Source organism: Aythya marila (genome assembly GCF_965140915.1).
Source record: "Aythya marila genome assembly, chromosome: 1".
In the NCBI taxonomy this organism is placed as follows: Eukaryota; Metazoa; Chordata; class Aves; order Anseriformes; family Anatidae; genus Aythya; species Aythya marila.
Window position 1 is genome coordinate 131358640 of NC_139042.1, and position 26940 is coordinate 131385579.

The 26940-nt window shown below is 38.1% G+C and overlaps 1 protein-coding gene across 3 annotated transcripts in view; it reads left to right on the forward strand.

Annotated features, from left to right (window-relative positions):
• RASSF8 (Ras association domain family member 8) overlaps positions 1–26940 on the forward strand; it is an 88744-nt gene that overhangs the window by 23421 nt on the left and 38383 nt on the right. For 2 of the 3 annotated variants that reach the window (XM_082783922.1, XM_082783923.1), the window contains one exon: positions 18290–18388. The exons of the other annotated variant lie outside the window; for it this stretch is intronic. The gene's annotated coding sequence lies outside the window, so the exon portion shown is untranslated. The remainder of the gene's footprint in view (positions 1–18289; positions 18389–26940) is intronic. 3 annotated transcript variants of the gene reach the window in all.

The following is a 26940-nucleotide window of genomic DNA, read 5'->3' on the forward strand; positions in this document are numbered from 1 at the left end:
TTTAAAAACTGTTTCTGTCTTGGTGACTTAGCTTTAAATCTTATGCTTGAGACATATGCAAACCATAAAACCATGAAGTGAAAATAACGTTTGGTCAACTTTTCCACTAATATGCATAAGAAAACAATTCTGAAGTTCTTAGAACAGTAATTGTGGTTGGTTTATGAACATACTTGACAAATTTATGGATTCCCACCCATCCCTTGGAGACAACATACACTTTTCTGTATGTAGTTCTAGACTTATTTGGGCCAATATATATTTAATTCATGTCATTGGCTAAGATTGTGATTTGGGCACAACCTATGTGCCCAATATTATACTTCCATTTGTGTTCCTCTTCTGTATCTGTATTGCAGTTTGCCTTGTGGGGTTCTCTATATTTGTTTTCATGTGATGCAGCAGGCCAAGGGCCAGCAAATGTTGATTCTGTACTTTCAAGGAAGAACTTATTTGATATCTATCTGATGTAAGCAATGAACTGAATTGTGTGTGGATTACTTCTTTCTGCTGCAAATGGAAATAAAATGTTTAATCTCTCTCCACTTTATACAGTAACAACTAAAATAAGGTTTTAAGCCTGGGTGAATGATCATGATCAGGGCTTGGCTCTGTAATGAAAATTTAAAATTGCCTTGAAAGTATCTTACTATGCCGTGCTCCTGATTTGCAGCTTACCCAATAAGCCATTTGGCTATAAGGTACCAATAGTCACACCTTTATTTTTAAGACGTCCAGCATTTTGTTTGGAAGAATACTGTACTCTATTTCTACATGCAGCACAGCTTTTTGCATTTAGCTTTAATAATTTATTCATTATTTTCTTTCTCCTTCAAGTCATTTTAAGTTTTCCTAGAAGGTATTCCAAAATGGAATAACTATGGGGAGGGATATTTGTGCTTGTCAAAGACAGCTCATTTGGACAGCCTCGAAGACTCACTGTGTCTGCTGTCTGTGAAGGGCAGCTCCAAGTTAAGGATGAACTGTTTTGCACTTTCAGCAGCTGTGGAGATCTGTCCAGACACTTGAGGGCACTAGGACTGGGGTGTTTTGGTGACAATAAACAGTTCTGTTGTCCAGTTTGGTCCAGGTTCACCTCCCTAGTAAGAGAACAGCAACACTTTCCTTTATCTTCCAATTTCTAGGACTTACTCCAGAACATTGCAGGGTTCTGGAATGTATTTATGTATTTATTCAGGGAGGTTTTGAAGGTATGTATTATTGCTGCAATTTTAAATGAGAATGCATGTTCTATTATATGAGGAAGTTTCAGAACTCTTCAGTCTAATTTCTGTGTTTCTTGTTGGATAAAAAAAAATGCTCAAGAGATGTCTCTTGCAGATACATTGCTTTATTTTGGTGCATTGACTTCCAATTCTAAACAATGGAATGAAAACAAGTATTTGCAAGTGGGAATGAGAGTGTGGATATGTCTCATCTCTCAGGTTTCCCTGTGAGGCGGCTGCCATACCTCAGACTTCATGTATGGCAAACATGCAGCTGTGAATCAAGGTCTTTCCTAGGACATAACATGCTCCAATATTGAATATTGTAGAGAGCTTGTGCAGATGTACAAATTAAATTAATTGTTCAGCTGTGTGATATCCAATGTCTGATATACTCTTATAGTCAAGTGACAGCAGTTAGTTTTATTGTGATCTTGTGATTTGTCTGTGATCTAAACCAATTTCAATTAACGTTGGGCAGGAGTCAAGCTTGAAACAGAATAATTTTTGGCAGGATTGCCACCAGCTTGCTAGCACTGGCACTGCTAGTGCAAAATCAAAATAATTGTTGACCTGTTAATGGCAAACTGCCAAGGAAATGCTGATTCTGATTTCAGTCCATTTCAAAAAAAATACATTTATTAACAGTTATTTATGAACACTGCAGTGACGATAGCATGGGAGACTTCACTGTAAAAATGGATTTACATTTGTTTTCAAGAATCAGAAATGGAGAATGTATTTTTTTTGTGTGAATATGATAACTTAGTGAAATGTGTCTTACCAGTATAGTCTCTTTTTTTCTGTTATAAAGGTTATTTTGGAGGTGACCGAGCCAATGTTTGTGTCTGTTAGCCTAAAAATATTTTGTGTAACAAAGAAATAATTGTTTGATGTTGCCTGGTCATGTTTTACAAAATCTAATAATCACTCTTATATAGGGAATTATGTCCTATGCAAATTAAGTGTTTTCCTACATCAAGTTAGTCTCAAGAGGATTTATTGCAAGAAGGACAGATGATTGGGGTAGAGAAACAAGACTTGTATTTTTAAATGAAAAAAAAAAAAAAAAACAAAAAACGAAAACAAGAGGAATGTCCTTTCTAAAATGTATCTGAGAAAAATCAGAGTGAATAGTAAGGTTGTCTATCAATTCCAGTGGTGTTCGATATTTCTTCTACAGTTACACATCAAATATAAATAATTTTTGTGGCTCCTTATATTTGTCACTTAAACTACCTCTTCTAAAGAACCTAACAACTTAAATTTTCGTCCCTTCTCTGAAATTTGTTTTAAATAAAAAATGCCATGCTTCATGGTGCTCTTGGCTGGGCTGGCTGCAGGCAGCCCTGTTTGCCTTCTAGTGGGGAAGGCATGGTTGGCATGAGCATGCACCTAGTGTGTGGCAGGGATTGGGCTCTTCATCTGTTTTGTTGAAGACCTAGGAGACTTCAGAAACATCCCTTTGTCCCGTCACTGGGAAAATTGTTTCAGGTTGTATAATGCTTTGCTGCCTCAGTGAACTTGCCAGCTCTAGCCAGGAGTGCGTCACTTCCCTGCTGACATTGGTGGTGTCTGATGCCACTGTGCTCTTGCATCTGCCTGTTGAATGCTAGGCTGAAAAAAAACTAGTTTTTGCCTTCTGCAAAATGCTACCAGTGCAGCTGAGTGGGGAGATAACTTAATTTTTGAAGTAACATGTTCTCTATATGCTACATATTGTCTCTTCTTTTTTTTTTGTGTGTGTGCATAGTTGTTTTTTGTTCTGTGTTGTTAAAGCTGTGTATCATCTACTAAAGTTTCTATCAATTCTAGAATTCTGTTACTTACACAAAGGGAAGACTTGCTCCTCAAAATGCTGGCAAGAGATTGTGCTTTAAGTAGTGAATGCAGTAGCATGGGTTTGAAAGCCAGTGGTCTTCCATCGTTTTGATAGTTGACTGCATTGAACCAATTTTCTAGTTCTTTTCCAAGAATTATTTGCTTTCCTGTGATTATCCAGTATGTATAGAATTATTTGAAATCCATTTACCATTCTCCCTCTTTCTTGCAGCCATGCCTACCTCATAGATCTGGACTAACACTAAAACAATTAGATAAAGTGTTCTTGAAATAAACTTGGCAAAGGAAGCTAGTGCTGACCTAGACTGTTGGACTTCAGGAGAAAGATGTCTTTTTACATCAAATGATACATGTTGGCGGCAACTTAAAAGTGCTTCTGCCCCCCAGTGTTACCCATGCTTTCTTTAGCATAGAGCATCTACTCAGGAAGTCAAGATTAAGCAGTGTTGCTACCCTTGTAGCTGGTCTGCAGAATATGACTCAAAAAATTATCTAATTAGCAATACTTTCAGTTGGACTTTGATACTAGAAATACAGAGAAGTCTTAACTGATGTTGTTGGTGTCATTACAGAAATCCACCTTTCAATCCACAATGTTTACTTAGCATTGTTTACTTAGCTGTAGTCAATTGGATGAAAGAACAATTTTTTTGTGCTTTTTGTCTGTAAAGAGTACTATTAAACACTGCAGCTGAATATCATGTGTACATGTTGTATTATATTACTTAAAAAGCTATAGGTTAATAGTTTTTTTGTGGAGTTGAATAAAATTTTCATTGCTATTGATGTTTTTCTTCTTTTCAGCTGAAGAGGTTGCATGAACTCTGACATCCTTCAGTGACTATGAACAGCAATAGCTAGTAAAGATGTATGAATGTCAGTTCTAAAAGATGCCATTAGTATGTTGAAAACTGGCCCATCTTCTAGCTGTAAGGTGGTATTTCCACTTAGTATTTGATTAATCTTAAAAAGGGTAGATGCATTCTAAAGCTTGTGATAGTTTGAAACCCTAACCACACTAGTACTAAGTCAAATGAGTCAGCACATTCTTAACATAATACCTGATGTTGAATTGTACCCGTGTTTTTTCACAGAATGTTTATTTAAAAAGAAAGCAGTATAGATTTCACTTGATGGGGCAACAAAAAAGCTCATGATAAAGGAAAAACAAAGGCAGACCTTCTGGGGATATCTGTACTCATTCTTCCCAATAGAAATATAGGTTGCCTATATGGCATCTCCTTAAGGACCTACTATGTGAAATGTTGCCTGTTGAAAGGCATTGAGGCTCTGTGGGAATTAGAGCTTCCTGCTTGATTTGGAAGTGAATGCTATAAAAAGGATAATTAGTGCTTTGTGCTGGTCTCTTTTATGAGGGTGGAATTGTCTCATGTCACTCTGGGAATTGCTATAAGCCAGAAGGGAAGAATGAAGTGGACCAACTGATGTCCAGTGTCTGAAGAAATATAAAAACCTTTGCATAAACTTCTGTCTTTGTTCATCACAGCTAAAGAAGATCATAAACTTTTAAATAAAAGAGAATGTAAAAGTACAGCAAAACATTGTGATCAAGTAATCTGTGTAAATGATGATGAAAAAGAAGTGTGCAGGTGGAGTAAAAGCAATTTCTAGTTAGACCATAGTACATCAGTGATGCAGGACAACTACAGATTACTTTTGGAAATGCTGTCAATACTTTCCAGCCTCAACAGAGGCTGGAAAGACTGAGGACTGACACACTGAGTTGCAATAGCTTAAGCTAATCCGCATCTGCTGAGCTGTGGTAATTTTGTGCAGCCTCATAACCCATTCTCAATTCAAGTTAAAATGCTATAGTATAAAATTCTGTGCTTGGGTTTTAAGCTAGTGTATTTGACCTGATACTCGCAGAGGGCCAAGGTTGGAATCACTAGGGATTCTGTTTGAAATCAACCACTAGATTACACATTGTTTCAGCTTTTTAAAAAGTAAACTAACTTTTAAAGTTACTCTGTCATCAGAGTGGTTCCAAAAATGTCTATCAATATGGTGATAGGTGCTTTATATCTGTCTGTGTGTGTGTATAAAGCAAGCTTCATTAATGCTTTACCCTGTTTAAGCTTGGTATTTCTCTGCAGAGCAGGTTAGTAATCTTCAGGTGTCTTTAGGTGAAGTCTTTGAATGTGAGCCTGTAACCCCTTCTAATCTTCCTTTTAACTTGAAAAAGTCCGAAGAAATCTTGTTCAGCCTTCATATAATCTATGTTGCGCTTCCATGGTGAAACTATTTGTGGTTAGGCTGTTAAACTCTTGCCACAGTGTTTGCATGCATTTGGAAACCTTACACTGAGACGGAATACTGAGTTAGCTGAATATGTGGTCTGACCTACAGTTTTTCTTGTGTCTCTCACGTCCAGTGGGTGTTTAAGGTACAGTTCCTCATTTTATTTTGAAACCTTTATGCTGGGAATAGTTGAAATATGTTGGCTTCAGCCAGCCAGTGCTGGCTCAAATGCCATTACTGTTCTCAGTGGCAAATTAACTTTACCAAAAATTAGTTTATGACCTCAGTTAAATTCTCAATGGTTTCAATAGTAAGACCACCATCTTGTATGGCGCAGTGACCATGCATGCACACTATCAGACTCCTTTCTAAAATGAAGAGGTAGTGATGAGTGTCTTGAGTAACAGGTGGGACCTGACAGTGGAACGATAAATCTGACCATTAACGCTACTGATAATAGCTAAAAATTCTTGTAAACATATTAAAAGAAGATATTGACTGTATTTAAAATAGTAAAGCCAAATCAAATATTTCCCATCTGATAGATCTGTCTTCCTCTTCATTGTTAGAATCTCCTGAGTTAAATCAATTTGCAGTGAGGTTTACCTGGTGGTGTAATAGGATGGTTAGTTTGTAAGGCAGCATGCAGGCAAGAATTTTTTTTTTTTCTAATTTGAAGACCTCCAAAATTTCAGTAGAGGTGAGCCCAAGCAATAAACACTTATAGTGCTATATGTGTTTTGTTTTGGGGTGGTGTGGCATAGAAAGGAAGTTGTATGTTTTCAGTAGTGGTCTGTTTCCAAAGTCCTGCAGGATCAAAAGCTGGTATAAGTATTACAATGAAATGTCTGAGCTGGCAGTCATGGGAGAGTAACCCTGGCTCAGGTCTTGGGTACCCTTTTGTTCAGGTAATTACATTTGTTTTTGCTGGTATCTTAAGATCCTTTCATAAATCATGCATATTGTACAAACTGCATACAATCACAAAGGGAAAAATACACTTTTTTCCTCGAATAATATGTAGAGTGGCAGCACTGTACTGCAGTCTTGTAATGAAGTTTGGTCACCACAGCTACTTTTGGTCACTAGAGCTACTAAATAGTTTGGTTGTTTCTTTGTCCAGACCACCTGGTATGCTCATAGTACTACTGTTAGGATGTAGGAGCAAGGTGGTATTTATAAATGGCTAGGATTATATTATTTTTTTTCTAGAAGCAAGTTGTGTGTCTAGAAGCAAACTGTGTTATTCTCTAAGTTGTCTTCATTTTCAGAGAAGATCAAAGCATCCTGTTCAGCCTCATCTGTTTAACTTTGATATTTGCCATTTTGAAAACTTTCATTGTTTGAGAATGTTGATTCTGAAAATATGTACACTTTGTCATTGACAATTCCTACATTTTGTATGTAGATGGGTTGTATTTGTCTTCAGGGAGGACTCCATTCTAAGGCCTTAATGAGTTTTTTATTGAAATCCTGGAAATTACAGGTCAGGACTGAATAAAATAAATAAATAAATGTAATCTGCATGGGATCTGAGTCAGTCTTAACTGAAAACATTCCCAAATTTTGAGATATTTTCATTTTCCCTTATATCTATTCCTCCCAGCCGTATGCTGGCTGAGGATGAATTAGATTTGTATTACCTTAAAAAATATATTAAAAACCAAACAACAACAACAACAAAAAACCACACCTTTTTTGGTTTGGAGAGGAGAATAGTTTATTAACCAGATTTGGACAGCATCTTTGGCCACTTAGCTTCTAGTTTGCAGTGACTGAGCAGTACTCCGAAGCTAGTGAGGCTCTTCAGATGGCGACAGATTCTGGGGGATGCACAGGGGTGTGTTTGGAACTGATTTTTTTTCACTTCCCCTAAGGGTCTTCATGCTTCCCCCAGGAGATGCCCGACACCTACTGAAGCCCCATGTATTCCATTAAGTGCACTGTTCCAGTGAAGGATTAAAACTTTCTGTGTTGATATTTACATGTTAGTGCATTAACATTGCAGCGCATCTTTATTGCATGCTTGACTTAGAAGTATTTGCAGCTCTTTGGCTTTGAACTCCAGAAGATCAATAGCTGAGTGCGTGTGCGTGTGTACACCTCTCTCATGTTATGGTACAGTGCTGAATCTTTTTCTAAAGGGAATTTGGGGGATTTGCTAGCCAGTACTTTAAATTCAAGAGAGAAGTTGCCAAAGAAGTGTGAAGGCACCATAAGACATTGTAGGATTCATTGCTGCTTGCTTTCTTATCTTGATGCTTTTTCAACTTGTTGTGCTAATTGCAACACGATCTGAATGCTGCTTTTGAACCTTGAAGAATTTCCAAGGGAGATTGAAAGCTTATGTTGAGCACGTCATTTTAAGTAATGATTGTCCCCTACAAAAGCAAAAATAAACTGTTGTTCAACTGTAAGGAAAAATGTTTGAATCTAGGTGATGACTTCTTCTTTGACCTGATTCTGGAATTAATGTGAGGACTTCATAAGGCAATCAGGAAAAAATAAATATATGTTTCTTAACTTCAAGTTCTCATATAGACAAGGCCTTGGAGTTACAAAAGACTCTCTCTTTCCACTGTTCCAGTTCTTGGAGAGGCTAGCTAGTCTAAGCTTAATGTTTATTTTTCACTTTGCTGTGCAACATACGTTGTGACCAACCCATTGTCTTCTTTATTGTAACGTACCTTTCTATGCTTACTTTCTTATTTTACTTGCTCTGGTAAGCTTGATCAATCACCATAAAGATCGCTTCTCTGTCTCCCATCTCACACCTCGCATTTATCTAAGCGTATCACTCATCCATTTTAACTTTTTCAGAGATTTAAAATACCAAATAGTAGAGATAGTGTTTGAGAAAATACGCTTTTATCATTTTCATTATATGTGGATTTATTTGTGTATAACAACCATAGTGGCTTGAGATGTAAAAGTGTTGACTAGGTCACTGTTTCTTACCTCCTGTAAGAGTGAAGGTTCTGCAGTTCAGGTTATGGTAAGGGTTGGTGCTATGACTTTTAAATCAACCTTCTGGGTTTGGTTTTATTTTTCATAGTGATGTTATACTTATCAGGAAAAATGTAGCGACTTGTAATCAAACTTAAGCTTCTGCTTAAATGAATACTATTTACATACATTCAGAGTTTGTTTAGCTTCATAAAAATATCTTCAAGGTTGGGTTCTTTCTCTCCTGCTGTAAGCAGAATGTCTTCAGATTTGTGTTTTCACCTTTGAGGTAAGCAGCCTGACGTTTTCCTCACGAGTCCTGAGTACCTTGTATGTCTTCACTTTTGTGATAGGATCTTTAATCTAGAGCCGATTTTTCTCCTGAGTGTCTTAAGATGTAATCGTTATCATAGGTGATTTAAAGACATGGTCATTCTGTTGTTGCCAACTAGAAACTAAATCCCAGATGACTTTTTTTTTTTAATTTACCTGTAAACCTAATGCTGTCTTGGACTACAAAATTTTGCTTTCTTTGTAGTTGCTAATGTCCTCTTAAATGTACGGTTGTGTTGCCATTGATACGTTAAATTTTGTAATAGTTAAAGCAAAAAAACCTTACTTTTATACTAGCAAATAAACAAATTTCAAAGACTTCTGTTGTGTAAATGGCCTCTTGATTGGGCATTTCTTGGTAGCTGGTGCTTAGTTGGCCCTGGTTCTACTGGATAATTCACTACCAGTCAGTGTCTAATGGGAGATGGTTATTACTTCTGAAGCTGGGAGTTGTGGGAGTCCAATAACTTGTAAAACCTTGTAGTAAGGTAATCTCTTTACTGTGACAGATGCTATTGCGTTGCTTGCTGCTGTTAGAGATGGAGGTAATGGCTTGTGATAGAGAAATAAATTTTTCTGTATCTCCCACATTCGTTTTACGTTTGCACCCATGCAAGGTCCAAACACCCATGCAATCCAATCCACTGGAAGGATTGCTTTGAGAGCATTGATTAAACATCCTGCTGAGGAGGTACAGCAAAACCAGCAAAAAGTCTGCTTTGTGCTTCCTCCACTGACTCACCTCTAATTGCAAGGCAAGAAAAAGGTAAAATATGGCTTTCATTAACTACATAATAAAGTAAGCAATTAAGGCTCTAAACAAAAATAGATCTGATTTTAACAGCTACTGCTATTATATATAATAAATACTATAATTCCACTAATATTTTTTCAAATACTTGGAGAGGCAGGTGAACAGATATTTGTTAAAGGTCTGATGGAGTGCGCTCCTTTTCAACAAGGACAAATGCTTGTGAATGAAGCTACAAATCTGCAAGATTTCAGGCCCCATGTTCCTCTGCAGGTGCCATCTGTGACTTGTTACAATGGTGAAATGAGTAACAGTTATATACCTCAGTACTTTCACCCTGTATTATCCATTGTGTGCTTTCAGTGAGAGGCGTTTGAAGTTCATTTTATAATGCTGACTATTTGAAGGCACAAGTTACCCCAAAAGACTGCTGCTTAGCAAACTTACATTGTTCTTGTACTGAAACTGAGATACTTTGTGTTGCAACATAGACAAGAAAGTTGTATGTTGTCTTCTACTTCCTTTTGTACATCAACATAAAACCTAAATTAATGAGGTTTTTTAACTACTTTTGAAATAATGAACTGTAACGTATTGGTGAAAACATACAAAGCCTCTGTGCCCATTCAGTAATATAATTTCACTTTATCTGCAAAAGACAGAACCTAGAGATAGCAGACTTTTTGATGTCTTACAAGACCAGATTTTTTTTTTTTTTTGTATGAGTGTAGTCTTTTCTTTGTAGGTGTGCATGGAGGTATTCACAGGCCCTTTTTATCAACTTAGTGGTGGTGAGCTGTATGAAATAACTTGCACTGTTGTTTCACTGGCTTGTGTGTTTTGCTGGGTTGTTAGTTAGGTTTTGAAAATCCAAAGTCTGGATTTGATTCCTGACCCAACTCACTGTAAATTGAGGGCAGCCATGTGGGACAGGAAGAAATGGAAGAGGTAGGAGAATGCTACGATTTTTGAGTGCAGAGCTGGCTTTCTGCACAGAGTGCTAATGGAACTATGTACATTTGAATCAAATGAGAAGACTGCAGTGCACCCTATGCAAGATGGAAATCACAAAATAAACCTCTGCAGACCTTTAGAAAAGGAGAAAGGTTTCTGTATCTCCTGCCAGTTTTGCTGCAACTTAGCACTAACTTTACTTCGGTGCTTTGCTTTTTCCTATGCAATTATAGGAAGGCTGGAATCTGAGAGCTGTTAAGAGTGGATTATAACTACATTTGAAAGTTAATTGAAGTTAACCCTTAAGCCCTCTGGGGAATCAGTTTTGGATGACAACCTTTTTTGTATCAAAAAGGTTAGCTGGAAGTGCAGAGTGACATGTAATGTTCCTGCTAAGACAAAACTAATGTGAAACTGGATTTCTTTGATTGTTTTTTGTTAATTCTAGACCAAAACAATTTAAACCTACAAACAACTTTTAGTAACCATAAGTGGTATCTTCACTCTTTTTCTGTTCCTGATGTGGATTCTGGGATGATCTTACTTCAGTGCTCTTATAAAAACAGGTCAAATCATCATGCAAAATGGTGCTGTGTAAGCAACCTATGAAAGGAGAGAAGAACGTCCTTAGTTTGCAAAGATGACAGCAGTCTTTTGACTGCTATCAAAAGAGGCTCTTCAGAAAACAGGCTCTCCAGAATTGATTACAAATTGCTATGGTGTGCAAATAGAAATTGCTGTCTGTCTGTACCTAGAAAGTGAAGAATAATTTCCTCAAGAATTATATCTGCTGTTGGAGAGAACTCAAGGAAATGTTGGATTCTGCCTTTATATTTGTGATCACAGGCTCTATGTTAAACTACCGCTTTGCCACTGTTCAGTAGTTAATCCTGGCTGGGAGGTATGCTCAGTGGCAAAGGAAGAGAAATCTGTTTTTAATTTTTTTGCTGCTGTTACATGTATGTATGTCCTTAGCTACGCTTACACAAGTCAAATGGAATCCCATTCCATTTTTTGTCCAGTTACTGTCAACCAGATTTACCTTTTAAGGAAAGAAAGTAAAGCAAGTGCTACACTTTGCTACCATTTTTACTTCTCCTAAATACTGATACACTTGTATGACTTGTCCATTTTTTCGGAGATTTGTATGGTTAAGAGCAGACTATCCCAAGTTGTGAGGGATCCACAAGGATCATGGAGTCCAACTCCTGGTTCCACACAGGACCACCCAAAACCAGACCCTGTGTCAAGAAGCGTTTGGACAATGCTCTCATAACTCCAGCAGGCTCAGGGCCCTGTGAGCCTGTTCCAGTGCCTGATCACTCTCTTTGAGAAGAACCTCTTCCTAACATCCATGTAATATCTTACTGACATGCATGTTTTTACTTGTATCCTTCTTCTAAAATGTCTTCCACTCATTCTAACTGAATTAGGATCAATAGCAAATGATCTTACCTGACACACTTTGTAGTAACCTGCAATTTAAACAACTTAGTGGATGTGAAAACAGACCCAATCCCATTTTCTGTTAAATATCACAGTTGTATTGCCTCAGCCTATTTTTTTTTTTTTTGTAAGTAAGCTTTCTCATATATGCTTTTCTGAGAATCAGTGCAAAATATTTAGTCATGTAGGCATGGCGAGTTTTTGTGATACTGTTTAAACTATTAATAGTCAAGGGTGAAATCATACAGTTTGTTTCAAATGGAAAAACAGACACACAAGGAGTTGGAACTTCTAGTATTCTAAATCTGCAGGGAAGATTTTGACTGATCATGAGCTGCAAGACTAGGTAAAATAGTTTTCAACAACAAAGTAAGTTTTCCTCTGTGACTTCACACCTTCTCTACTGGTTGTGTTGGACAGTTGCCTGGTCAAGTGAGGCTGGATGCGTCTACCTTCAGTGGTGTAGTTGGGCAGTGTTTTCTAGCAGAGGTGTCTGATCAGCAGTCTCCAGCAACCTTCACACTTCTGAAACTCCAGCAGGAAATAATCAAAAGCATGCCTCCTATCAGCAAGTGTAACGCAATACCATTGCAATACATAATGTCTTAAGAAACAAACAAACAAAACATTATGGCAAGTAAAAGAATTACTATTTTCTGCTATTGTTCTGGTATTCTTCCAAACTGAGTTGCACAGAATGCATGAGGAGATCAGGGACTCATGAGGTAGTACACGCACAGGCTGTGTGTGTGTTTTGGTGGCTCTCCGTTTTATCAGCATGCCCTTTTAATCTTTGGTTAATTGGTTCAGTAAGCTTTAATGCTGGGTGTTTTCAAGTACAATGCTACTAGTTGGGAGCAAGAGAAGAGTGTCCCCCACCTATACGTACTCTCTTTTGTATGACAATGTCATCATAGTTTATGTATTGTGAGTTCTCTTGGAAGTATTTAAAAAAAAAAATAATCATGAGGTGGATTTTTTTTTTTTACACTTTTCTCAACAACTGATTCTCTGAAAGCTTAAATCTGTATTAAATGAATTCAAGCTTTTTGCTTCTGGAGAAGTACAGAAAGCAAATGGCCTTCACAGACAAGGAGAAAACTGACAAGCAGAACTCTTAAGATCATGGTAAAAATTGATTTTAAAAGTTATCTGCTTATTTTTATTTAACTCTTTTGTTTATAGACCAGCACACCTTCATAACACTTTTCAGCATTTCAGGAGAGCATTAAGAACCAGGATGCAAAATTTGTGAAGAGGGAGTAATTTACAATTGGATATAAAGAGGTTATCATCGTTTTTTTTTTTGTTTTTTTTTTTTTTTTTCCTGAGCAAACTAGTAGTAACAAAGGTGATTTCTTTTTCGACTGATGTAGAAAGGGAAGTTAATAATGTCGCTCCTGTTAACACAGGATTTACTGATTTATTTAATGCAACAACAACAACCACAGCTATTTGGGAATCCCAGATAGGCTGCTCACTCGGATTTGACCACAGGCTAGTGGTAATGTGAGCAGGATTTGTGAGATGAGTGCCATAGGCAAGTTAGACACAAACAGGCATGGGACTGAATGGTGTGGAGTCAAGGGTTGGTTGGGTCCCCTGTCAGTTCAGTTTGAGGCATTAGGGCCCTCTGGGGCAGAGGCAGGAATAAAGTTGTGTGACTTCTGCTGTGACCTGCAACCTTTCGTGGTCTAAGTACATTAAAGACTTCAATAGGTTGATGTTGCTTATATTCATGTAATGCGCCTTGCTTTCAGTTTGGATTTGCCTTCTTCCAATAGGAAAGAGCAGTAGCCAAAGTAGGTTCATATAGGTGTTATTACTTCAGAAGCATATGCTATTTATTGATACAGTAAGACATGACAGAATAGCGAGTTAGCAGGAGGCAGAATTACCTTTTTCTCTACTGGTATATCCCTAAACTTTCTTTTCAACCTTTCATTTATTCCATTTTGCCATTTGTTACGAAGACATAATCTTGCATCTGTAGACCTTCATACCACATGCTTTTAGTGAGACTTCAAGTGAAGATGCCGCTGTGCTATCTGATTGTGGCAGGGAAGTTTTTTTTCTTGCTAGGAGCCAAACAGTAATCCCAGGTTTAGTTTTTACATAGGTCATTATATAGCTGCTGTAGGATAAGTTTTGATTAACAGTGCTGAGAAGATAATTGGGACCATACGACCCAGATGTGGTATAAGGCCTCCATAGCTTGCAGCACCCTGTCTTCCTCACTGCTCTGTGCAAAATAAATGTACCTTTCACCACTACTTCAAGGCATTTAACAATCCAGCTCTACTTCTATATGGTAGTGCATCTTCTTAGATTGTGACCTTCTGGTTAGTAATTCATAGTTGTAGGTTCCATGTAATGTCAGTGGTCTTTCAGAATTGTCATTACCTTGATAGAAACATAAGTTAATATCATGATTCTCCAATTACCCTTAGAACTGACCAGAATGTTCTGACCTTGTTAAAACTACAGATGTCTCCTTGCCAGTAATGACTCAGGTTTGAGATTCCTATTTCCATATATTTTTCCTCTAGGGCTAATTGCTGCTCAGCTTCAACAAAGACAGAAAAGATGTTCATTTTAAAGATTTCCTGTTGTAGTCAAGGGTGCTGCTTTCCTATATTTAAACAAAAAAGACTTTTGAAAAGCCAACTTGGTTCCTTTTTTAATATTTTTTAAGTTTTTTTAAGGTTTTAAGATTCATTTCTCCATAAGGTTTCTTTCACTGTCATAAACTGCTTCTTGTTTCTCCTGAGCTTCCTTTCAATGGGATTACTTGGGTTCACGTGAATTGGGACATAGTTTACTGAACAATGACTGAAACTATAGAACACGTGTTGGGAGAAAAAGAAAAAAGTTTTAAGGTCAGAAAGGATTATTATCTGCCAATTCTATTTTCCTTTCACATGAGTGGATGTTTCATGGTTGCTTTAGAAATGTGTGACTGAAAGAAATCACCTGCATTTGAAAGTAATTTCTTTTTCTTACCAATCTTCTTTCCACACTGCAGACTGCTGTGTAATAAAAGTTTAGTCCAGGAAGTTTTGGAAGAACTTCAGTGGGAAACAGATCCTCAGAACAGGCATTCTACAATTTCATATTCTCTGAAGAGGTGACCAACATGTCAACCTTTCTTCAGTTTGCAGTTGCCGCTTTTTTGGTAATGCGGTCATATATTCAGTTGATGAATTAATTGTTGTTTTATTCTCACTTCTTCGATCATCACTACAAAACCTCTTTCTCTCTGCTGGGTAGGCTGCAAGGTGTGATGCAAATAGTTGCTTGGGGTAGACAGGGGTAACAGATTCCACGTGTGTCTCAGTGGCACCTGAGAATGCAAGAAATGGTCTGTTTAGAAACCATTGCAAGCAAAGAAATTTAGGTCTTTCATCTATCATCTTTTCTGTGCTTTTGAATTCTCAGCCTCTTATCTTCTTTGAGCTTATTGATTGAGAGGCAGACAGGGAATGTTTTTACCATATTTTTACCTTACGTACCCGCCCAACAGCGTAAGTATGTATTTATGAACAGAATTTCACCCTGCAGCAGCTTGAGGCTGGCATACTCCTCATTGTCAAACCTGAGCAGAGTCTCAAGTCTGAACTTGCTTCATTATGGTAAAGCAAAGAGCCTTCTTTTTTTTTTTTTTTAAACTCTCTTCTCCCCTTCTACAAGAGCTAGAAATCTTACTCTTTTTATGCTGCCTTCTTACCACTGAGTTCCTTGCGTGTGCAGTGTCTGTTTCGTCCTGATCTGAGAATAACATGATCACCCATGTGATTTACCAACTTAGAGACACCCAACAGCCTGTTGAAATTGGTTATCATGGTTCACATTGCTAAGAAATCTGGCCACTTGTGAAGTCCTAGACTGTGGCATCTCTTATCAAAAGATATTCCTGTCAACTGCTTGTTGGTCTACTGGTATTTGCATGTATGCATCTCCTTAGTACCTTGTGGGAATAAAAATGACTTTTAATGCCTCTCATCATACCTATTTATGTTAACTTTAAAGAAATAAATTGCTTCCTGACCCAGCGTGTTAGGGAGCCCTGGCAGCAATTTATATTGGATCACTACTATTAGAATCAATGAGGCTGGACCCTTTTCTTATTGGTGTGCGTGACATCTCTCTTTCTGTGTTTTTCTGCATTTTTAATGAATCAGGATCTCCTAGAAGTAAGAACTGGAGTTAAGGCTCCAATCTACAAGGCTGCAGTGTGAAAACAAAGAAAACTCTAGTATTTTTCTTGGAACTTAAATAGAACCCCTTTTTTTCCTAACCAAAATACATAAAACATCTCCACTAAAATGTCTGGATTGATGAAGGGAAGAAAGTCTTTTCCTCCAACAGTAGCTTGATTAATGGATTTATTGTTTGTACATATTTTGTCAGGAAGCCATATGGCTTGAGGAAAACAAAGAGGAAGTGGCTGATGTTGAGAATCTGATTTAATAGGGGTCTATAAGGACAGAATGTGGCTCTTATTCTTATTCCTTCCCACTCAGTTTATAAAGTGGTCTTAGAAGTGCTTTAGTGCTTCAGTAGAGCTAAAGATAATACATCTCTGAGTGGAAGTATTGGACCCTGCTTCTGGATCACAGCGACTCAACTCTCAGGGTAAAAATTCACTGTCCTTTTCCTTTTATGTTAAGTATGCTGGAGTACTTTGCAAGGAACAAAGTTTGTTCTTCTGGTATCTTGACAGTTGATCAGTTTGAGATTGGTGAAGATAACTATATCATCTTGAAGCTGAGGTCTCTTTTTGTGAGGTGGTGCTATTTATTTCCTTCCCACACTATTCTCTCCTTTCTGCTCTTCCACTGACAAAATTCCAGCATATATCTCTTGATTTGCTGAGTTGCAGTCTGTGTCCTACAGCTGGGTTTATTTTCCTAATACAACATCTGCGTGGAGTTTGATAAGTAACAGAGGCTCAGACGCTAATGATTTAACCTGATATGGGTGAGATGAATGTCCAGTATTACCTGTGACTGTTTTACTCTTGTTTTGACTACTTGGTGGAAAAAAAAAATGAATAGAAAATCCAAAGCAATATTCCATAATGTAACTACTAGCAACTGTGTTAAGGATGTTTAACGTGCTCTTCCTTGTGTGAAAGTACAGCCTCTCTGCTGTGTAAGAATTTAAAAAAACTATGTGAACCACTAATAATTGTTAGTGAATCCACAGTCTGTAAAGCCAAAACATCACTTGACAAAAACATGTTGTGATGATTTAGAATTTAATGAGTATTGCTTTGTGACTGAAAGATAAGTGTTCAGGCTGTGGTGGTGAAAATAACTGTATACGTGTCTTAAGTCTCTGGAGATCCTGAACATCCTATTCTGAAATTTTTGGCCATAATGTTAAAAGTAGCTACTCTCATAAGGCTTCAGTGCATAACAATTGTGGTCTAGCATTTTACACCATGCCAGTCCTTCCTTTCTAGATCTTTGAGATTTTTCTTGTCATAAGTGGCCAGAAAACATGTTTACACTGGAGTTGCTGCTTATTGAGTCTTAACATATAGCCCTGGCAGGTATTAGAGAGAAAACAGTTTGCCTTGACAAAATTCAGTGATGCCAGCAGAAGAGGAGAGACTAAGAGACTAGAGGAAGTTTTACTGCTTTGGAGCTGTTCTTTTACATTGCTGTCAAAGTGAAGCTCCTATTTGGTGTTCAGCATAACAGATATGTTCAATTGAAGTATTATTCAGAAAGCCTTTGACAAAGGTCTAAAAATAAACACTTCTCACATGTTCTCCTTGCTATGACATAGTATTAGGCAATGTTTGTAGGTCTGCCACAATGATGCTATTAAGCATCACTGTAGTAAGTATCCCTTCCAAGCTGATTAATATTAGTCTTAGTCAGCTGTTTGGGATTTGTTACCCTTTGCCTAGTTTGTTTGACTCTTTATGTATGCATTGGCTGTGATTTACTACTACAAGGGAGTCAGGGTATGCAGATCTAGAGCACTTGGAGGTTTTAGCATCTGGAAGACCTCCAATTTGAGGATTATTTCCCTTAAAAAGAAAATTAGAAAAGATTATTTCACAATCTCCTATATTTACAACTTAGCAGTGGCAGATGCTCGTGACTACCTAGTGCAGTGCTTAGTATTTCATAATGTTCTGGAAAGCTGATGAAATGCTGTTTACCACTTTTAGTTATTTATAGCAGGAAGATGTCACCTGGTATAAGATATAGCAAATTAAGTGCAGTATTCTGCATTTCGTTTGAACTATTTGAAAAATGAAATTCTGCTTGCATGTAGGTGGCTATTATATTTCTATATATGTTTCATACCTATTTCTTGTATGTCTACAGGTGCTGGTTTTCCAAAGCATTAAAGGGAAGGGGAGGGAAAAGGGAGGGGGAAATATGATTTCCCTCTCAAGAGAGTGAAAGAGTGAAAAAAAGAGTGACAAAAAAAAGTGGAAAAAAAAAGTGACAAAAGAGTGAATCATTTTTCTAATTTATGACAATGTTTATTTTTTCTTTTCCCCCAGCAACTGGCCTTGTCAGTAGAGTTGGCACTTAGGCCTGGAGTAGCAGACTACAGTAAGCCCGCTGCATAATCAGACATTCCCGTCTATCTTCATCTGCAGGTAAAAAGTTGTGACAAATTTCAGACATAAGTTTTACTCCTCCCTCTTGAAAGTACTTGTACATAAAGCATACCAAGAACCCTAGAGTTTAAAGAATTTCCTAAGTGCCACGTGTATACAGACATCACTTCCCACTTTCTTCCTAAGTTTAGGAATCCGAGCAAGTTCTCAGCTCCTGTTCTGTGAAACGTTTGCTTTCTCAAAAAGGTTGTGTTCTGGAGCATGCCTTTCGTGGTCCTGTCAATTTTGCCTCTCATATGATGATGTGATCCCAATGCATACATTTCTTCTAGCTGTGTAAGAAGGAGACCCAAGGCTAACCTGCTGCTGGAGAGTGTGACCTGAATGAGAGGAGACTCCTCTGTTGCTGGCTTCTCTCACTGTCAGACCTTGGGCAGCAGCTCTCTCTGCCAGCAACAGCTGGCTGGTGACTTGTAGATCAGGCAGTCAGCTGTTGGCTGTGTGTAGGTTTTGGAATTGCAGGTTGCAGCTGCCTCTTTTTGCTATGGATGTTCTCTGAGCAGAGGGCCCCAATTCCTCCTAGATTGATAGAGTTCTCCACTCTCTGGAATCTTTACTTCATCTGGTGAGGGCACATTTTTATTGTTGTTCAAATAAAAGTTCTACAGGAGAAGTAAAGTACTATGACTCCGTAAAACAACCCTTTGCCCAGTCCTGCATTCCAACTGTTTCACATTCTTAATCCAAGTGTATGTTTTTAAAACATAATGCTGGATACAGTGGAGACATTCTCAACTTGGCAACTCTGAGATTCCCCAAAATCTAGAAGAGATGTCAGGAAAAGAAAGCGGTAGAAGATAATGATTTTCCTGACAATGTGATTAATTCTTGATATAGTAGAAATATCAGAACTTTGATTTAAATGCTATACAAATATATACTGTCAGAATGCATTGGTATTATTCTTCATATTGCTTTTAGTTTCTAGTCCTCTGTTCTATGGTGTAAATTAAGTTGGTGAAGCAAGCAGGGGAAATGCATTCTTGTAATGTGTTCTGCAGTCTGAACGGAACAGAGTTAAATATATCTCTGCATTTGTTGTGAGTATTATTGAGTAAATTCCTTTCAGTGGAGCAAGTCTGTGGCTAGATGCCAAGTGACTAGTGTCACTCCTTTATTTGTCACTTTGAAATGAGCTGTGCAAGCTATGCTCTTTTAAATAATTTTATTGACCAGAACAGGAGGTATGTGCCTGCAAAATATTCATCAAGATAGTGCTTGCCCATCTTCACAAGGGGAGGCTTACTTATGTGCCTTCACTTTTGAATAAATAACTTTTTCCTTATAAGGATCACTAGTATAGTTTATTATTTTTGTGACTTCAGACAAAGGGACAGTTGCTAGTATGTGGTTTATTAAAACACTTTTCTCCAGAAATCATGCAGTCAAATAGATTTTTGTACTTAAAAAAAAAAACCACACTTTTTTCAGTGTCAAAATATCAAATGTAACATTATGAGTTACATTACTATGTAACATTAAAAAATCAAAAAGTAACATTATACCCTTATAAAATTCTGTATTTCACACAATTCAGATAGTCTGCAGTCTGGTTCCCTCATCTCAGAACATAAAAGAATGGGATAATGTTTAGGGGAGAATGGTAAAGATGATGAAAGATGTGAGCAATTTTAGAAAGCTAGGATTTTTCAGTCCAAAAAAAAAGAAGACAGCTTGATGAAAGGGAATAGGAAGGAAGCCTACAAGCTGTGAATGAGACTAAGGCAAATGGGACTTACTTTATTCACTCTTGCAGCACAAGAACAAGCAGGCATCCTATGAAGCAGCTAATAAGAACCTAGCTAAGAACAAACACAAAGCAGGTAGCCCTGTGTAATTCCTTGCCACAAAGCCATGGAGGCTGAATAGCAGAAGATAAATCCAGTTGACGCTAATAAATACAAGTCACACTCGAAAGTCCTGGAGCTGGGACCACCTGGAAGCCAATGGGGCATCCAGGAGAACTATAAAGCATTCTTGCAGCCTTTTGTTCTTCTCTAGGCATTTACTATGACTTATAGTTTCCCTTATGGTTTGAAATTTTTAATTTCCAGTAGAGTAGTTGTATTCTAGCTTGCTGGGTCAAGGTCTGTCATTGCCACAATAGCATCAGTCAGTGCTGCAGAGTCCTTGGTCGATGTTCCTCCAAAGGGACACTACCATGACACTACTTTTTCTTCATGTATATCATGTCAGAAGGCTCTTTCTTGTGCTTAATAAACAATAAAGACATTTGTGTTTGAATGAGAATTCAAACTTCACTTGTATCCTTCAGATGTGAGCAACTGCTGAGTGTTTTGTGGCTTGCATTGCGCAGAAGCACATGAAGCAGATGTCTAACCCTCCTGAGCTAAGAGATGCGTCTGCTGGCTGGACTCAAAAATCCTGGGTGTGGTCCCCTCCAGATCCATCTTCCTGCCATGTAATCAGGGTGGAATTTTGTTTTCATCTGAGTGCACTGAGTCATGAATCAGAAAATACCTCTTTCATTGATCTCTTTGGTAATTTTTCCTCCTCTGCTCCCATCTCTGCTACTAGTATCTACTGAAAGAAATGAAGAGGTGGGACAAGTTCCCAGATGCTGTCTAAAAGGAGCTCTGGTTCAGAGAGAGCTTCTTCTCTAACATTCCAGGAAGTTCTTGTTAAGGTGACAAATAATCTCAAAGGAAATGTCACATTTCATTTTCATCGCTTCTCTTGTGTGTTTCAACTTATTGTGCATACACCTCTCATGCTGTCTTTGGATGGAGTCAGTACAGGGAAAAATAAATGAGATTGCTTTGACAATGTTATCACTGGGATCCTTGAATTTTGCCACATTCTTTGGATTATAAAAAATGCTTTTCATCTCTTCTGTCTCTATTCCCCTGCCACTCCAGAGTTGAATACCACACAATGTACCTCTTGTTCCCTTGCTATCTGTTTTGCAGCTTTTTAATGACCTTGTGCTTGTTGAGACTGGTGAGATAGCATAGCTGAAGTTGAAGATACTGTGGTGTGTGCATTTATTTCCTTTTTCCTTACTTTTTCACACTTATATTATGTGTAACTTCTTGCTTTCTTGTTAAAGGGTGATTTTATTTTCTTTCCACTTCTTGTCCTATGTAAATTTGTTGTAATGTAAAACTCAGATCTTGTGTTCAGATTTACACAATCACAGAATCATCAAGGTTGGAAGAGACCTCCAAGATCACCTAACACTAACCAGTCCTTCACTAAACCATATCACTAAGCTCTACATCTAAACATATTTTAAAGACCTCCAGGGATGGTGACTCAACCACTTCCCTGGGCAGCCCATTCCAGTGCCTAACAACCCTTTCAGTAAAGACGTTTTTCCTAATATCCAACCTAAACCTCCCCTGGCACAACTTTAGCCCATTCCCCCTCATCTGTCACCAGGCATGTGGGAGAAAAGACCAAAACATTTGTAACACCTGTACTTCAAGCCTCTTGAATGCATTTCAAGTTGAATGTTATGACTCTTTCTGAGGAAATGCACTAGTCTTATATTTAAATATATTTTTTCTCAATATTGTCAGAATTGGGACTCATTATTTTCTTGCCAACCTTGGGCAGACTGGAAATAGAATGTAAGTGGAGAGAGTATGTCTGGAAACAAGGGCAGAAGTATTGATAATAAATGATGACCGTGGGGGGTGTGTGGAAATGCCACATACATGTACATGTAGAGACAGGAAAGCCTACCTTTTATACTTCATAAATGTTTGATTCCTTCTTTGCTATATGGGACATGGGATGCTAAATCCAAACTCTTGGTGGTGCAGGCAAACCATTTCATCTTTCATTTTTTCATGAATTAAGTGAGCTTTGGCGGGGCTTGCGTCCTCTCACTTCTGTGCTTGCTGGTTAGGCTTTTTCTATAGAACAGTGAAAAGAAATGGGATCATGCATTTCTTGTGGATTCTGACTTTAAATTCTATTAAGTTAGCCTGGCTAACCTTTTTGAGAACATCATTTGATTTTCATTGATACATGTATATTGGTCATTAGGGTCTTCTGCAATGCTGTTTCCTTTGTAGTAAGAAGACATAGAGGGGCCTCGTGATCAGCTTTTTATGGTAAGTGGTCACTAAACATTTGAGAGGAAAACTATGTGTGTATTATGAGGAAAACTATGTGCGTATTACTCTTTACAACTTGAAGCTACCAACAGTTTTTCCACTTGATATTTGCACAGAAATTACTGAAAATGTAGTTTTCCCAGATGGTAAATGCAAACATACTATTAATTTTTGCACTAATTGAAATGCACATTAATCATTTTTTCTGGCAAGAAAGAAATGTTACTTTTGGAGGTATGTCAGTCTGATATAATCTTCTTTCTTCTTTTCCATTAACAATCAACAATTTTGCATATTGCTTCCTACAAGATAGCTTCAGAAAGTTTAAGAATCCTAGGCTTTCTAGGCTTTAAGGAAACCAAGTTTACCTTTGAATTTAGGGTTAAAGGGTTTAGTAAATTGTTATCATGAAGAAGAAAAAAATAGCAGTCGAATGGAGTCCATCCCATTAGTCAAATCTGCACAAATCTCAGTATTATCTTCAAGTTAAACAGATAATTCATCACTCGATAGGGAGGGAAGCATGGATGCCTTTTTCACTCCACTTGTAAATCTAGCTTTGTGTTTTTAATTTTAAATTCTATTTATATAACCTTTCAAAAGTCTGAAAAGATTTCTAATTGATGTCTTAAAGCTTCTTCAGGAAGCTGTAGAACCATACATCTTGTCACAGAGCTGATCAAATCTGACACCTGTCATTTGTAACAGGATTATTATATTTGGACAAAGCATCTCTTTGAATTCTATAACTAACACACACAAACTAAAAGCCCGTGTGCTTTCAAACAAAAATTTAAGATTCCAGGTTTCTTCTAAAAGCAAATATACTATGGTTGTATAGGGCTTGGTGCTGGGGAGGAATTATTGCCAGAGTGTTCTTTTCCCGTTCAACAGCAAAGTTCTTTCTGAAATGAGGAAAAAAGAATTAGTGTTTTGTTTTGTTTTTTCCCTTTACTACTTTTGTGAACAAAACCTAACTTTTCAACTTTTTGTTTGATCCCCAGGCTTTCCAATCAATTTGGATTATTAGCAAGGAAGGTGAAGTGAAGGGTTAGACTGCCAGAAGTCATTGCATTATACTCTAATAAGTGAGCACACTTCTAAATAAGGTTCAAGCCTCTCCCTTACCAGAAGGCATTTGAATCGACATTTCTGCCACAGCCAGCCTACAGGTTTTTCTAACCTGAATCTCCTCAGTTTGGTACATTGTGACAGCTTGCTTCTTTATTTGACTGTTTCTTTGAGAGATTCCTGGGGTTCAAGTCCCTATAGCAGTCAGACCCTTAGTTGTGCGCACGAAGTGAGAGGGTACCTGGAACTGTTTTCCACTATCTTGTAGCCTGATGATTAGCACCATTTCTTGGGGCATGGGAGATCCTCATACTTCTTTTCCCAGATAAAGATGCCTTAAACCAGGATGTTGGCAAAGGAGTGATATATGTACTCGTGAACTTTCAGTAGTTCATTAAGGAATACTATGCAGTTTTAGCATAATTACTTGATCTGAAGTAGAACATAATTTGGGAGGCTTAAAATTTTGATTTAGTTCTTCTCCGATTTGGAGAAAGGTTGTATTTTTGAAGATGTTCGTTGTCAGATACTTGCTCTCAAGAGACACTATGTGTTTGATTAATTTTCCTATGAACCCATTAGTATGTACAAAGCTAAGCATGTGTTCAAACCTCTTTAGGCTTCAGGCCTTGTCTTTGTTTTCATGAGTGGAAAATAAGATCTTGTAAACCACATTTGTCTTCATAAATTATTCGGTAAACATTGGGAAGTAATATCTAAGGGAATGAGGAAATACAAAGAATGGCTTGAAAAGATTCATCTTTCCAGTGCTCCTTCCACACACAGAAATACAAATTGATTCTGCATGGGCAGAGGAAGGGAACAGCCCCTGATGCATGGAGAATCCCCAGTGCTGCTGCCCAGGCTGCTGGTTGCGCTCCATTATTTATTTGTGTGAAGGTTGCTGCTCTGCGCATCAGTACCAGTAACTGTAGAAACACCTGTAAGACTGGAGCTTTTCCAGTGGAAATTGTACTAACAAACTAACTCTGTGCCAAGCTGACAGCGACTGATGACTCTAATGGTAGACAAAGAGCTAAATCCAAGTAAATATTCTAAGAGAAAGTAAGTAAATTTTAACATACATTTATCTCCAGCCTTTTCAAATTGTCTACCAAGGGAGGTGTAGAGAGAGAATACAAACTTTTTTTTTCCTGTTATTGTTCAAAAATGACATGGTCTAAAAGACTGTATAATAGCATTTTAGTATAGGACTACCCTTCACCACGATTTTTAGTGTTCCTGTTGCAAAACCCTGGGGCATGGGAGAGTTGTATTTACATGTATATATGAATGTGTTCTATTGTGATACCCAAGAACCTTACTTGCAGAGTGCAAACTCCAAAACTGTTATACTAATTCAGTAATAATGCTAGTAGTTTGCTGTTATTAAGTAAAAGATAGCTATCTTATTCTGGAGCATGCTAGGATGATACATATTTCACAGAATCACAGAATTTTCTAGGTTGGAAGAGACCTCAAGGTCATCGAGTCCAACCTAACGCTAACAGCCCTCCACTAAACCATATCCCTAAGCTCTACATCTAAACGTCTTTTGAAGACTTCCAAGGATGGTGACTCCACCACTTCCCTGGGCAGCCTGTTCCAATGCCTCACAACCCTTTCAGTGAAGAAGTTCTTCCTAACATCTAGCCTAAAACTCCCCTGGCTCAACTTAAACCCATTCCCCCTCGTCCTGTCACCAGGCACGTGGGAGAACAGGCCAACCCCCACCTCGCTACAGCCTCCCTTGAGGTACCTAAAAAGAGCGATAAGGTCGCCCCTGAGCCTCCTCTTCTCCAGGCTGAACAAGCCCAGCTCCCTCAGCCGCTCCTCGTAGGACTTGTTCTCCAGGCCCCTCACCAGCTTCGTCGCCCTTCTCTGCACCCGCTCAAGCACCTCGATGTCCTTCTTGTAGCGAGGGGCCCAAAACTGAACACAGTACTCGAGGTGCGGCCTCACCAGAGCTGAGTACAGGGGGACGATCACCTCCCTAGCCCTGCTGGTCATGCTGTTCCTAATACAAGCCAGGATGCCGTTGGCCTTCTTGGCCACCTGAGCACACTGCTGGCTCATATTCAGCCGACTGTCCACCATCACTCCCAGGTCCTTCTCTGCCTGGCAGCTTTCCAACCATTCCTCTCCCAGCCTGTAGCTCTGCTTGGGGTTATTGTGCCCCAGGTGCAGGACCCGGCACTTGGCCTTGTTAAACTTCATGCAGTTGACCTCAGCCCATCGGTCCAGCCTATCCAGATCCTCCTGCAGAGCTTTCCTACCCTCAGGCAGATCGACACACGCACCTAACTTGGTGTCATCTGCGAACTTACTGAGGGTGCACTCGATGCCCTCGTCCAGATCATCGATGAAGATATTAAAGAGGATTTAATTTCATTCATGCTGCTTTTGATATAAGTGGTGAAAAGAGTCAGTAAAAACTAGCTGCTATGTGTATGCCCATTCATCTTCCCTATGTCAGGAAGAAAATAGAGGTTATTCAGGAAGTGATATTTCTAGAAACCCATTTATCCAAACAGAAAGATAAATAATTAATGACTGCAGTTGAACAGGGTTTTCAATAAATGGGAATAATATTAATTGTATGGCAGTGTTCATTTGTGGGTTGGTCAGAATTTGTTTCTCTGAAAACAATGTTCTTCTCATGTACGTAACTAACTTTAGAAACTTAAGACTTCAGAAATGGATTTGATTTCAACAGGCTCAGACAGGATCAGATAGCTGTAATAGTACTTGAAGAGAAAATTCTGGTAATGCACTGCCTGTAACACAAACAAATAAATTGCTTTGATTATTAGCTCTGGTCAAATAATTATACAAACATGGAAGGACTTGCATCTGAAGTAGATAGAGTCAGGAAGCTGAAATTTAGTGTTCTGTTGAGGGTCCTGTAAATGTAAAGAAGACATTTATTTACAATCTTTGAGTATATCCAAGTCTATCTAAAATAGATTGAAGAAGCTTGCTAGACTTTAAGTATAGAAACAAAGGCTTTATTCAAACAACCTACTGTAGCAATATATATGTCCTTGGCATTTCAGTGTAACCAGTGATGCATTTTTTTTATTTTATTTTTTGTTTTTTGTATTCTTTCAGATCAGAGCTCTTGGAAAAATAGTAGCAATTGTCTGGTTTGGGGGTTAGGGAATGTTGCAGGCAGTGGCTTGTTTTCCAGCTAGCTGTAAAAATTGTGCAGCATGTGTGGCCTGTGCTACATCTCCCCTCCACAACTGCACTTTCCATCCTTTTCTTAGAAATCAAAGTCATGGCGTACAAGTGAATACAAGAACCATTAGATATATTAATATATGGCTCTTAGTTTAAGCTTGTGGTGTGGGCTCGGTTCCCTACTCATGCCCT